Raw genomic sequence first — 15,720 nt, forward strand, 5'->3', positions numbered from 1 at the left:
TAACATTTGTGTAGAACCAGAAAAGACCCTGAATAGCCAAAGTAATGTTGAAAAAGAGAACCCAAAGTGGTGGCATCACAATTCTAGACTTCAAGCTCTAATATAAAGGTGTAATCCTCAAGACAGTGTGGTATTGGCAGAAAAACAGACACATAGATCAATGGAACAGAATAGAGAACCAAAAAATGGACCCTCAACTCTATGGCCAACTAATCTTCAACAAAGGAGGAAAAATATCCAATGGAAAAAAGATGTCTCTTTAAAAATGGGTGTTGGGAAAACAGAGAGCCACATGGGAGAGCCACATGCAGAAGAATGAAACTGGACCATTTCCTTACACCACACACAAAAATAGACTCAAAATCGATGAAAGACCTCAATCTGAGACAGGAATCCATTAAAATCCTTGAGGAGAACACAGGCAACAACCTCTTTGACCTCAGCTGCAGCAACTTCTTCCTAGACACATTGCCAAAGGCAAGGGAAACAAAGGCAAAAGTGCTCACCATGATAAATGTAGTCACCATCTGTCACCATACAAAGTTATTACAATACTATTGACTATGTTCTCTGGGCTGCCATAAATGAAATGTACAGCACTGACACTTTTCATTCTTTCCTTTCTACTCCTTAGGTCTCTCAGTTACTCTCTCATCCTCTTGAATTCTTACACCTCATTCTCCTCTTCCTTCCATCTTACTTTAAAAATCTTAATCATGACTGAAACTAAAATACTAGTGAGGTAAAGGAGTATGGAATATTTTAAAATCTCTAATACATTAACACCTCTTTGGTCCTCATTGTCCTTTGTCTTTTTTCTCTCCCTTGAATACTATTTTTTTGTACTAGATGTAGTGCTTCCATTCCATTTTTTAAATTCATTAAAACTCAGACTTTTTAATTTCAGAAAGATTGATTTGAGTCTGGGGCCCCTGGGAGGCAGTGTTCGTTAAGCATCTGCATTCAGCTCAGGGCATGATCTCAGTGTCTTGGGATTTAGTCCTGCATCAGGCTCCCTGCTCAGTGGGGAGCCTGCTTCTCCCCCACCCACCTCTACTGCTTCCCCTGCTTGTGTCTCTCTCTGTGCCAAATAATTAAATAAATATTTTTCAAAAAGGATAGATTTGGGGAGGCAGGCCTACTTAGGTGATCTAGATTTGTAAATTATTTTTGAAATGAATGTCCTGTGTGTATTTGTAGGCAAGGTTTTAACTATGTTCTTCAGCTATCCTTTACATCTTCTTAATTTTTTGTCAGATGTTTCAAAATGAGGAATTTTGAAATTTATAACTTTATAGATTTTTCATATCCTTCAAATTCTCAACTGTATTTCAATATAAAGCATATTTAGTACATAAATATTTGTGATTATTTTATCTTCCTGGATGATTATTCAGTTCATCATTAGTTAAATAATCACTCTTACTCTCAATTATTTTTATCTCAATTCTATTTTTCTGCAGTTGATAGTGATAAAAGAACTGTTTTGAAAGATTCATAATATTTGCAGATTTGTTTAGTTAGTGCTTATTTAGCTAAGCAATGTACTGAGCAAGCCTCATGTATTTAATTCTTTATTTCTTTTCCTTTTCCTTTTTTCTTTAAAGCTCTTTTTTTGTTTGTTTGTTTCCTATGGGGAAATGCTTGGGTTTTATTTATGACTTATTGTTACTTTAGAAAAGTCAGAATTTTCAAGTATGTAGAGATCATTACTGATTTATCAATACCAGATTTTGGGGCAGCATATATAGTTACACAAAGAATGTTATATCTGTAATCACAAGTGACTGAAAAGTACTTTTGCTTTTTAAAAATTTTTAATTGTGGTAAAATACGCATACAAAATTGATCATTTTAAATATTTTTAAGGGTATAGTTTAGTGATATTACTTATATTCACATCACTGTGCAACAATTACTGCCATCCATCTCCAGAACTCTTTATTTTGAAAAACTGAAACTCTGTGCCCATTAATACTAAATAACTGCCTGTTCTCCTCATGTCAGTCCCTGACAACCACTGCTTAACTTTCTCAATGAATTTTAACTACTCTAAGTACCTCATATAAGTGGAATAATTCAGTATTTGTCTTTATGTGAATGGCTTATTTCACATAGCTTAATGTCTTCAAGATTCATTCATCTTGTAGGTGTGTGCTAGAATTTTCTTTCTTTTTGTATTGCTGAATAATATTCCATTGTATTTATGTACCACGTTTTATTCAATACTTGGTTTGTTTCCACATTTTGGATTTTGGAAATAATGTTGCTATGACCATAAGTGTAAAAGTATCTCTTTGCTACCCTGCTTTCAGTTTTGGGGAGTGTATGCCCAGAAGTGTAATTGTTGGATCTTATGCCAATTCTACTTTTAATTTTTTGAGGAACTGCTGTACTGTTTTTCATAGCAGCTGCATTATTTTACATTCCTACTAGCAATGCAGAAAGTTCCAATTTTTTCATATCCTCACCAATACTTGCCATTTTCTGTTTTGTCTTGTTTTGTTTTATAGTAGCTATCCTAATAGGTGGAAGGTAGTATCTCATTGTTTTTTTATTTTTATTCCCTAATGATTAATTCTGTTGAGCATCTTATGTGTTGTTGGCCATTTGTATATCTTCCTCTTGTAAATCTTTTCAAATGTTTTGCCCATTTTTGACCCAAGTTTATGGGTTTGTGTTTTTTTTGTCATTTTTATGGGAAATTTTCTTGGTTTTTATTCAAAAAGATCTTTGTATAATACAGAAGATATGGATAGGTAGATAGACAGCTATTAAGGATAGTGTTTTAGTATGGTGATAAAATATAAAATTTATACAATTGCATTTAAATTGTATAAAGGTATGTTTTCATAATCCAGTGGAATATTAACTTTGCCAAATAAAATATCAAAATGGCAAAATTACCAAGAGATTACACCAAAAGTATTTTCCTTTTCACTAATGTAGTTTCATTTTTTGGTAAAAAGAAATAGTAAATACATTCTATAATATATATTTTTGTTTTGTCAAAAATCAGGAACATTAAAAAATACACTCACTTTATCTTTATTTCCTTCAAATCTATTGTGATTAAGGTGAACATTACAAACATTCAAATATAATGACAAGATGTCAAAAATTTGAATGCCAAGGACATAGTATTTGTAATGTAAAGTGAAATTTTAAGGATTTTTAATGGAAATATCAGATTATTAATAACACAAAACAGAAGTATAAAACTAATACAAAATATTTCACAAGAGGAAGCTTTGGTTTGTCCCCAACAGATTAAAATTTAACTGACTTCAACATTTCCTGAATTTTACAATTTAAAAGTGTGTTACTTTTATATACTTGACAGCAAATATATTCCAGCTGCATTGAAATTAAAAAGAGCTTAGAATAATTACTTTAAAAAAAGGAAACTATCAGTATCTTTCATTGTTACCATCATCCATCTGTGAGCCACATCAAAAATTACATTTAATTTGAGACCACATTTTCCAGCTGATTTCCCTAATGGAGCAAATTTGATATTTATGACTATACAAGTATTATCTACAACATGGAAACTTGTTTGGTCCAGTGGTCAAGGATATAGGCTTCCAATCCAAAATGTCTGGTTGAATTTCTGCCTTGTCATTTAGTCTCTATGTGAGCTGAAGCAGATTGCTTAAATTTATATACCTATGTAGTTGTGGTTTTTTCTTTTAATCTGTAATATGGGGCCATGATGATAATAAATGGCTATCTTTCACAGAATTACTGTGAAGATTAAAAGAGTTAGCTAGTTTTCATTAAGTCATATGTACCCTAATAAGTTTATTGCATAAAAACAGATGTAGAAAATTGATTAGCATAGCAAGATTTGGGTTGAGAGTAGATCAAAAGCCCAGGCTAATTGTGCTATAAGTTTGTGTATTTATGTTTAAAGTGGGGATATTATTTGTTTCATTTCCCAAGGACTGTTATGTGGTTTTAATGGTTTAATCCATTTAAAGGGGTTCATACAGTGGCTAGTAAAAAAACAAAGTCATTATGAACTATTGTTTTTAATAAATGATAACCATAAAAATAGTGCTCTTGCTTTAAATAATAATGTATACTTTATAGCTTTGTTTTACTTATTTTTAAGTTAATCTTATTTACCTTTTCACCTTTGAATTTGTTGTTGTAGTATCTTCTTTCTATACACCTGCCCTTCACTCTTGCTACCAACACAATTCATTTCTCCCAGTGTTTGTTAGTGGCTCTAACTCTTGTGTACGTACATGGGTGGTTGAAAAGTGATTCTGAAGAAACACACACACACATTTAAGTATAAGAGAGAATACTTGTGTGTGCATAGACATATTTTTACCATACAAATTATAGAAATATTCATCTAATTATATTTGTGTTCTTCCTGAGCTATCTCAGTCAATATCATGATATGATACTCCATTCAGGCTGTGTCTTGGAATTATTATGCACCCATTTTTACATGAGTATGAGTAAGCAGCCTTATGGTATGTCAGTTTGATAGGTTTTGTACATTACTATAATTGTTACTTATTTTATATTCCCTGTTTTTTCCCTCATTTTTTATTGTTTTAAAACACTTTCAAATATTTAGAAAAGATTTATAAGCAAAGTAACATCTTTGCAAACATCATTCAAGTCTTGTAGTATAATTTGCTCCCAGCTCTAAAAACATCTGTCATTTAATGCAGTGTTGTTTTATGTTAATTCATGGAGGAAAAAGAAAATATCACATAAAATAAGATATATTTTTATTATAATAAATCATGAAACATGGTTTTATTTAACCAACTAAACATTTATTGGTATCATAAATAAGTTTAGAAAATAAATGCCATTTTTAATGAAGTATTTTCTCTCTATTGTGTTATGAAACTAAATACTATGTCAACATCTCAAAACACATCAATTTTTTTTTTTATTTTATTTGTTTGACAGAGAGAAATCACAACTAGGCAGAGAGGCAGCCAGAGAGAGAGGAGGAAGCAGGCTCCCTGTGGAGCAGAGAGCCCGATGTGGGGCTCGATCCCAGGACCCTGGGATCATGACCTGAGCTGAAGGCAGAGGCTTTAACCCACTGAGCCACCCAGGTGCCCCGAACACATCAATTTTTATACAAAGTGTTTTTTATTGGGTAATTCTAGAAGTTAAAAATGAAATCAGTATGCTACCTCTTTAGGGTCTTAAAAATACAAAATTTATCAAATTTATGACATCATTCTTAAAGGACATTTTATAAGAATGATGTTAAACAAAAAATATAGGATTTAGTATCAGACAGTAAAATGGAAACTTTTTATTTAAATTACAATAAACTAATATCAGTGAATCTTGATATTTTTGAAATGATTTTGTTTTGTTAAATGATCAAGGTGTATCTTTGTATGAATCATATTTCATATTTATCACATATATCACATAGCACCTAAATTTTGTGTTGTTTTTAAGTTATGAACCACTTTGAATAATTGTTTTAATATTCTAGAATACATAATATATATTGTTTAGGTATTGCAACCATTTCCAATGCATTTTTTTCCCAGTGTGTTTTAAAATATGTGTATCAATTTTGATTATGTTCTAAAGAGAAGCATATGCTTATGTACACATATATGCTCTAAATTGTTTAATATTATAACTTTGAAATAAGCTAATGTAATGATTTATTAAATATGAATATAAAGAATGATTTATCATGTCATAATATCTATTTTGATAATGTACATAAATGTGTGAATGTTTTCAAAATATGTATTGATATAAATTATACCCAACAATTAAGTTCAATGTCAGGTCAACTCCATTTTCTTACTAGATGCTCTATTATTCAAATCAGAAAAGAGATATGAAACAAAAGTGAACAAAAATATGCCTTCTGAATCAAGGTAGGACATATCTAAATACATGTGAATATTTCTGAGACTGGAGCCTAGTTATTTATCATTCTGGAATAAAGCATCTCAGCCCAGACTTATTCTACCCTCTACCAGAGTTTATGTATTTTAAATGTTTCTTTAAATATACAGGTCTATTTTTAAATTCCAAATTTGACAAATTATTCTTGCTAATGTTTAACAATTCACAGTATAATACTAACCAATGTTTAATAAAATGTGGCAAGTTGTTTAAGATTATGTTTTCTTTTGTTATTCAACAAATATATTGAATGTCTATAAGATGGGGGACATTTTGGTCTTATTCAGTTTCTAAAAGCAAGTCAGTCATGGATTGATCATTCATTAAAGGAACTCATAGCATTTTTATTTATTTATTTATTAAAATATTTTATTCATTTATTTGTTAGAGAGAGCATGAGTACAGTAGACAGAGTGGTAGGCAGAGGCAGAAGGAGAAGCAGGCTCCCTGCTGAGCAAAGAGCCTGATGTGGGACTCCATCCCAGGATGCTGGGATCATGACCTGAGCCGAAGGCAGCCACTTAACCAACTGAGCCACCCAGGCATCCCACTCATAGCATTTTTAATTAGATAAATAAGGAATTTAGTAAAAAATGAAATGATTTTGTTTAGGGAATCAAATAAGACCCTGGCAAATTATATTTGTAGCAAGCTGAACCTTGGAGGAAAGGGTGGAACATGTAGATATGGATTTAGGGGTAATTCAGAGAGAATGAGCAGCATTTGCAGAGGGAATTTTGAAGTCTGAGAGAACAAGTAGCTAGCTTATTATCAGCTGGACCACAGGAAGCAATGAGAATTGATGGTAGGAAAGATTTTGTAGACATTTCAAGGATAGGCTAAAGTATTTATATTCTATTCACCATGCAACTGGAAGACTTATTTAAAAATGTCTCCATTGGGGCGCCTGGGTGGCTCAGTGGATTAAGCTGCTGCCTTCAGCTCAGGTCATGATCCCAGGGTCCTGGGATCGAGCCCCACATCGGGCTCTCTGCTCAGCAGGGAGCCTGCTTCCCTTCCTCTCTCTGCCTGCCTCTCCACCTACTTGTGATCTCTGTCTGTCAAATAAATAAAATCTTTAAAAAAAAAAAATAAAAAAATAAAAATGTCTCCATAATGAGCAACAGTATCGGTGTTACCCTGCAGGAAAATTAGTTAGGCAGCAACATTCCTAAGTACTTAGAGCAAGAAAAACCAAAAATGATGTAACACATAGATTATGATAATGCATATTCTGTTCTCCAATATTCAGTTTCCTGAATATTCATTCTTTAGTAAGGATAAATTAAGTGATAAGAGCAGAACTACAAATGTGAAATAAATTTAATTATTAAATGTCAAACAAAAGGAAAAATAATTGTCAACAAGTGTTTCAAATATCCCACATTTTTTGTTTTGAAAGTATATTTGTCATTTAAAATGTACATTTTTAGTGGGTATACTCAAAGTCAAGGGTTTTTTTTCCTCTCTCTCGAATTTATGACTCCATTGTGAGCTGTCTTTCATCATTTATGACAGTATAGTGCTTTTGTTTTTATAAGGAATAATTCTTATATGTGTTTACTTTTAGTTTACTTTTGTTTTTTACTATGTATTATAGTCATGTGTGTATATTCTAATCTCTGTTTAGTAATGACTGGATGATTGGGATTTTTGATTCTATGTTTTCACATCTTGATTGAGTTGTGATAAATTACCTATCACAAGATCATATGTTTGACCATGCTGTAATATATCTGTCCTCTCTGAATTGACTCTATTTCTTTATGACATATATTTATATATTATATATATATATATCATTAATTCAATGTATATATGAAATACATGTATGTACATTTTTATTCCTCTTATGTTTTAAGTTGAATATTTTTGCATTATAGTTGTCAACTTTAAAAATTTTATCTATTTTTGTACATATTAATATTTATATATTTTATATATATATATATATCATTTGTAGGATCATTTGTAGGATGATATAAATACATTTCAGATTTGAAATCCAGGAAACTAGGGTGTTTTTTTTCTTCCCCAATTTGTTAGACTTTTTTGGCTATCTTTAATGAAGTTATTTTTAAAATTTTGCATTTTAAAATATTCTTCAAAGAATCTTTTTCTTGAAAAGAAAAAAAAAGATACTATTGTAGTACAAGCATGTACTTCTACTTAGGGGACTCCATTTCAGAATGAAGTCATATATTGGCATCATTTGGTTTGTGTTTCCTAGATTCCAGACCTTGTCCCTAAGCTAATACTAAGGTGTTCCAAGCCCTTATCAATCTCTTCTTCAGTACTAGCAGTTAGTAGTGGTCACAGGTATTTTTAGTATCTGTGCACACCAAGGATCTCTGCTGAAGTCCTGTCGTAAGTATTGCTCCCCATTCACATTTCCTAAGCACATTAATTGCTCCTAGGCTTGTACCATGGAAAGGTTGAAATCTTACCTGTGCTTGTTGCCAGGATCAGGTCTTTGCTGCCTTATGGCCTGAGTTCATGGGTTTTATGCATTATCTTTTCTAGAATATCAAGAAGTACATCCATATTAGAGTTCTTGAGTCCATTATTCGATATCTGGTTGTGGATAGCTTTTAAATTTTTTAAAGTTTATTTTATTTTATTTATTTTATTTTATTTAAATTCTGTAAGTTAGCATACACTGTAATATTGGTTTCAGCTGTAAAACATAGTGCTTTATCACTTATATACTCTGTGCACCCCTTAATCCCCATCACCTATTTAACCCAACACCCCACCCACCACCCGTCTGGTTACCATAAGGTTGTTCTCCATAGCTAAAAGTCTATTTTGTGGTTTGCCTCTTTCTCCTTTCCCTATGCTTATTGGTTTTCTTTCTTAAATTCCATGTATGAGTGAAATCATAGGGTATTTCTTCCTCTGACTGGCTTATTTTTGCTTAGCTTGATATTCTCTAGATCCATCCATGTTGTCAGAAGTGCCAAGATTTCATTCTCTTTTATGGCTGAGTAATATCCATTGTGTGTGTCTGTGTACATTTGTGGACGTACACACACACCCACACCACATCTTCTTTATCCATTCATCAGCTGATGGACATTTGGCTCATTCCGTAATTTGGCTATTGTTGATAATACTGCTATAAACATCAGGGTAAATGCCTCCCATCAATTAGTATTTTTTTAATTCGTTGGGTAAATATCTAGTAAAACAACTGCTGGAACACAGAGTAGTTCTATTTTTAACTTTTTTTGAGGGACATCATACTATTTTCCACAGTGGCTGCACCTGTTTGCATTCCCACCAACAGTGCAAAAGGGTTCCCCTTTCTCCACATCCTTGCCAACACCTGTTATATTGTTGATTTTAGCCATTCTCACAGGTGTGAGATGATAGCTCATAATTGATTTGATTTTTATTTCTCAGATGATCAGTGATGTTGAGCATCTTTTTATGAGTCTTCTGGAGAACTTTATGTCTTTGGGAAAATGTCTATTCATATCTTCCAGCCATTTTTTAACTGAATTATTCAATTTTCAGGTATTGAGTTAGATAGTTTTATATCTTTTAGATCTAACCATTTATTGAATATCTCCTTTACAACTATCTTCTATATTCTAAGCTGTCTTTTAGTTTTGTTGATTGTTTCTTTCACTGTGCAGAAGCTTTTTATCTTGATGAAATCTCAATAGTTTTTGTTTTTGTTTCCCTTGCCTCCTGAGACCTATCTAGAAGTTCCTGCAACCAATACTAAAAAGGTTACTGCCTACATTCTCCTCTAGGATTTTGATGGTTTCAGGTCCCACATTTTGGTCTGTAATCTGTTTTGAATTTATTTTTTTGTGCATGGTGTAAGAAAGTGATTCAGTTTCATTTTTTTGAATGTTCCTGTCCAGTTTTCCCAACAGCATTTGTTGGAGACCCTTTTTCCCATTACATATTTTTCTTGCTTTGTTGAGTATTAATTGACACTATAGTTGTGGGTTCATTTCTGGGATTTCTATTCTGTTCAATTGATCTGTGTGTCTGTTTTTGTGCCTGTATCATACTGCCTTGATCACTATACCTTTGTAATATAGCTTGAAGTCCAGAATTGTGATGCCTCTAGCTTTGCTGTTTTTTTTCAAGATTGCTCTGGCTACATCGGATCTTTTGTACTTCCATATAAATTTTAGGATTGTTCATGCTAGCTCTCTGAAAAATGCTGGCTGTATTTTGATAGGAATTACAGTAAATGTGTAGATTGCTTTGGGTAGCTTAGGTATTTTATCAATATTGTTCTTCCAGTACATGAACATGGAATGTTTTTCCATTTCTTTTGTCTTCTTTAATTTCTTTCCTAAGTGTTCTATAATTTTCAGAGTACAGATCTTTTACCTCTTAGGTTAAGTTTATTCATAAGTATCTTATGGTTTTTAGTGCAATTATAGTGGGATAGATTTCTTAATTTCTTTTTCTTCTGCTGCATTATTTGTGTATAGAAATGCAATAGATTTCTGTGCATTTTGTATTCTGTGACTTTACTGAATTTGTGTTTTAGTTCTAGGAATTTATGTTTTTATTTTTATTTATTTTTTTAGTTCTAGAAATTTTTTTGGTGAAGTCTTTCAGATTTTCCAAATAGGGCATCTGCAAATAGTGAAAATTTTACTTCTTACTTACTGATTTGGATGCCTTTTATTTCTTTTTGTTGTCTGATTGTGTGGCTTGGACTTCTAATACTATGTTAAGTAAGAGTGGTGAGAGAACACATCCCTGTCTTTTTTCTGACTGTAGTGGAAATACTTTCAGTTTTTCACTATTGAGGATGATATTCACTGTGGGTTTTCCATATAAGGCTTTTATCATGTTTCAGTATATTTCCTGTAAACCTAGTTTTCTGAGGATTTTTATTATGAATAGATGTTTTACTTTGTCAAATACTTTTTCTGCACCTATTGAAAAGATCACATGGTCTTATGCTTTCTTTTTTAATGTGATGTATCATATTGATTGATTTGGAAATATTGAAGCACACTTGTACCCAAGGAATAAATCACACTTGATCATGGTGAATGATTCTTTTAATGAACTGTTGCATTCAGTTTTCTAGTATGTTATTAAGAATTTTTGCATCCATTTCCATCAGGAATCAGCCTATAGTTCACTTTTATAACAGAGTCTTTATCTCACTTTGGTATCAGGGTAATGCTGGCCTCATAGAATGAATTTAAAAGTTTTCTTTCATTTGAAATTTTAGAATAGTTTGAAAAAATAGGTATTAACTCTTCTTTGAATGTTTGGGAGAATTTGCCTGTGGGACCATCTGGCCCTGGACTTTTGTTTGTTGGGAGACTTTTTTATACTGATTCATTTCTTTGCTTGTTACTGGTCTGTTCAAATTTTCTATCATTTCGTGTTTCAGTTTTGGTGGTTTAGATGTTTGTGGGAGTTTATACATTTTTCCACATTGTCCAATTTGTTGGCATATACTTTTTCATAATATTCTTTTATAATTGTTTGTATTTCTGTGGTGTCAGTTGTAATTTCTCCTCTCTTACTTGTGATTTTATTTATTTGGGTCCTTTTTCTTTTTGATAAGTATGGCTCAGGGTTGACCAATTTTAATTACTTTTTTCATAGAACCAGGCCCTAGATTCATTGGTCTGTTTCTCTCTTTTTTTGTTTCTCTATCATTTATTTCTGCTCTAATCTTTATTATCTTTCCTTTTGACTTTAGGCTTTGTTTGTTGTTCTTTTTCTAGCTCCTTTATGTGTGAGGTTAGGTTATTTGACATTTTTCTTACTTCTTGAGATAATCCTGTATTGCTATATATTTTCCTCTTAAGACCATTTTTGCTGTATTACAAAGGTTTTGGATATTTGTATTTTCATTTCCATTTGTTTCCATGTGTTTCTTTTATTTCTTTTTTGATTTACTTGTTGACACTAGTTGTTTAGTAGCATGTTGTTTAACCTCCATGTATTTGTGATCTTTCCAAATTTTTTCTTGTAGTTGACTTCACGTTACATAGTATTGTGATCAGACAATATGCATGATATGATTGTAATCTTTTTGTACTTGTTAAGGACTGATTTGTGACTTAGTATGTGATCTATTCTGGAGAATGTCCCATTTGCACTTGAAAAGAATGTGTGTTCTGCTGTTTTAGGTTGGAATGTTCTGGATATACCTTTTTTTCTTTCTTTCTTTTTTTCATTTTACTTTATTTTATTTTATTTCTTTTCAGTGCTCCAAAATTCATTATTTATACACCATACTCAGTGCTCCATGCAATACATGCCTTCCATAATACCCACTACCAGGCTCACCCAATCCCCCACTACCCTCCCCTCCGAAACCCTCAATTTGTTTCTCAGAGTCCACAGTCTTTCATGGTTTGTCTCCTCCTCCAATTCCCCCCAACTCACTTCTCATCTTCATCTCCCAGTGTCCTTCATGTTATTCCTTATGCTCCACAAGTAAGTGAAATCATATGATAATTGACTCTCTCTGCTTGGCTTTTTTCACTCAGCATAATCTCCTCCAGTCCCATCCATGTTGATACAAAAGTTGGGTATTCATCCTTTCTGGTGGAGGCATAATACTCCATCGTATATATGGACCATATCTTCTTTATTCATTCATCTGTTGAAGGGCATCTTGGCTCTATCCTCAGTTTTGCGATGGTGGCCATTACTGCTATGAACATTGGGGTACAGATGGCCCTTCTTTTCACTACATCAGTATCTTTGGGGTAAATACCCAGTAGTGCAATTGCAGGGTCATAGGGAATCTCTATTTTTAATTTCTTAAGGAATCCCACACTGTTTTTGCAAAGTGGCTGCACCAACTTGCATTCCCACCAACAGTGTAAGAGGGATCCCCTTTCTCCACATCCTCTCCAACACTTGTTGTTTACTCTCTTGTTGATCTTGGCCATTGTAACTGGTGCAAGGTGATAACTCAATGTGGTTTTGATTTGAATCTCCGTGATGGCTAATGATGATGAACATTTTTTCATGTGTCTCTTAGCCATGTGTATGTCTTCTTTGGAGAAGTGTCTGTTCATGTCTTCTGCTCATTTTTTGACGTGATTATCTGTTTTGTGTGTGTTGAGTTTGAGGTGTTATTTATAGATCTTGGATATCAGCCCTTTGTCTGTAGTGTCACTTGCAAATATCTTCTCCCACTCTGTGGGCTGCCTCTTTGTTTTGTTGACTGTTTCCTTTGCTGTGCAGAAGCTTTTGATCTTAATGAAGTCCCAAAAGTTCATCTTTGCTTTTGTTGCCTTTGCCTTTGGAGATGTATCTTGAAAGAAGTTGCTGTGGCTAATACTGCCTGTGTTCTTCCTTAGGATTTCCCTATAGATTCCTGCCTCACATTGAAGTCTTTTATCCATTTTGAGTTTATCTTTGTGAATGGTGTAAGAGAATGGTTGAGTTTCATTCTTCTACACATAACTGTCCTATTTCCCATTACCATTTATTAAAGAGACTGTCTTTTTTCCACTGTATATTTTTTCCTACTTTGTTGAAGAGTATTGGACTATAGAGTTGAGGGTCCATATCTGGGCTCTCTACTCTGTTCCACTGGTCTAAGTGTCTGTTATTTTGCCAGCACCATGCTGTCTTGGTGATCACAGCTTTGTAGTAAGGCTTGAAATCAGGCAACATGATGCCCTCGGTTTTGTTTTTCTTTTTCAACATTTCCTTAGCAAATCAGGGTCTCTTCTAGTTCCATACAAATTTTAGGGTTGTTTGTTCCAGCTCTTTGAAAAATGCTGATGGAATTTTGATTGGGATGGCATCGAAAGTCTAGATTGCTCTATGGAGTATAGAAATTTTAACAATGTTTATTCTTCTGATCCATGAGCATGGAATGGTCTTCCATCTTTTTGTGTCTTCTTCAATTTCTTTCATGAGTATTCTGTAGTTCATTGAGTACAGATCCTTTACCTCTTTGGTTAGGTTTATTCCCAGGTATCTTATAGTTCTTGGTTCTATAGTAAATGGAATCAATTCTCTCATTTCCCTTTCTATATTTGTTAAGTCCTTTGGTCCAGAGTGTCATTCAAAGCCATTGCTTCCTTGTTCATTTTCTGTTTAGATGATCTGTCCATTGATGTAAGTGGGATGTTAAAGTTCCCTATTATTATTGTATTATCAATTAGTTCCTTTGTGTTTCTTATTAATTGTTTATGTTTGGGTGTTACAATCTGGGGTGCATAAATATTTATAATTATTAGATATTATCAGATTGTCCCCTTTATTATGATATAGGGCCCTTCTTCATCTCTTATTAGAGTCTATATTTTACAGTCTGGTTTCTCCAATATAAGTATTGCAACTCTGGCTTTCTTTTGACATACTATTTGCATAACAAATATTTCTCCAATCCCTCACTTTCAATCTGCTGGATGGCAGGTCTAAAATGAGTCTCGTGTGAGCAGTATATAAGTCCTGTTTTTTGTTTGTTTGTTTGTTTGTTTGTTTAATCCATTCTGACACCTTTTTGATTGGAGCATGTAGTCCACTTACATTCAGAGTAATTATTGATAGATATGTATTTAGTGTAGTTTATTACTCTTTTTTTCATTGTGTCTGGAGATTTTCTCTCTTCCTTTCTTGTCTACATCACTTTTGGTCTTTTCTTTCCACATAGAGTCCCTTTTAATATTTTTTGCAGGGCTAGTTTAGTAGTCACGAATTCCTTTAGTTTTTGTTTGTTTGGGAAACTATCTTTCTTCCTATTCTGAATGATAGCTTTGCTGAGTAGAATATTTTGGGGCACATATTTTTCCCATTTAGCACTTTAGTATGTCATGCCACTACCTTTTGGCTTAGCATGTTTCTGTTGAGAAATCTGCAGCTAGCTTTATGGGTTTTCCCTTGTAAGTTAAGAATCTCTTTTGTCTTGTTTCTTTTAAGATTTTTCTTTATTGTTATATTTTGCCAATTTAACTATAGTAGATCTTGATGTTGGCCTCTTTTTTTGATTTTGATTGGAGTTCTTGTGCTTTTTTGATCTGAATGTCTGTTTCCTTCCCCACATTAGAGATGTTTTCAGCTATTGTTTCCTCAAATAAATTTCTGTGCCCTTTCTCTCTCTTCTTCTTTGACTGCTATAATATAAATGCCATTACATTTGATGGAGTCACTGATTTCCCTAAGTCTATTCTCATGTTCCAGAATTACTCTTTCTTTCTTTTGTTCACTTTATTATTTTCCATTATTTTATCTTATATATCACTTATTCATTCCTCTGATTCTTCTAGCCTGCTGGAACACAAGTCTGTTTCTAAACTCCATCATTATATTTTTCAACTCTGACTGATGCTTTTTAAATTCTTTTGTCTCTGTACTGAGGGTCTTTGTGAAGTCTTCCATTCTTTTGTCAGGCCCAAGGGTATCCTTGTGAATGTTGCTTTAAATTCTCTATCAGGCATGTTACTTATATCTGTTTCACTTAGATATCTGGCTATAACCTTATCTTTTTCTTTCATTTGGGATAAATTACCCTGTTTTGTCATTTTGTATAAATCTCTGCCTTCTTCACTGTGGCTTCCTCTCTCCCTTTATTTGTGCAGTTTGTTCTGTCAGCCTTCTTGTTGATTTCTGTTGTGATTAGAATGATTTGATAATTATTTAGTTGTGTTCATGGGACAAGATGAGCCTAGAGTCCTCCTAGTCCTCTTTCTCATCTCTCCTTTGCTACTAGTAGTACCTTAGAGAAACTGCTTAACCACTTTGAACTATGGTTTTCCTTGGATATTTCTCAGTTTTTCATGGATCTTGGTTCATGCATTGCCACTTGAAGAGCTATCACTTTCTTTTCCATTC

The sequence above is a fragment of the Meles meles genome, chromosome 3 (genome assembly GCF_922984935.1).
Source record: "Meles meles chromosome 3, mMelMel3.1 paternal haplotype, whole genome shotgun sequence".
In the NCBI taxonomy this organism is placed as follows: Eukaryota; Metazoa; Chordata; class Mammalia; order Carnivora; family Mustelidae; genus Meles; species Meles meles.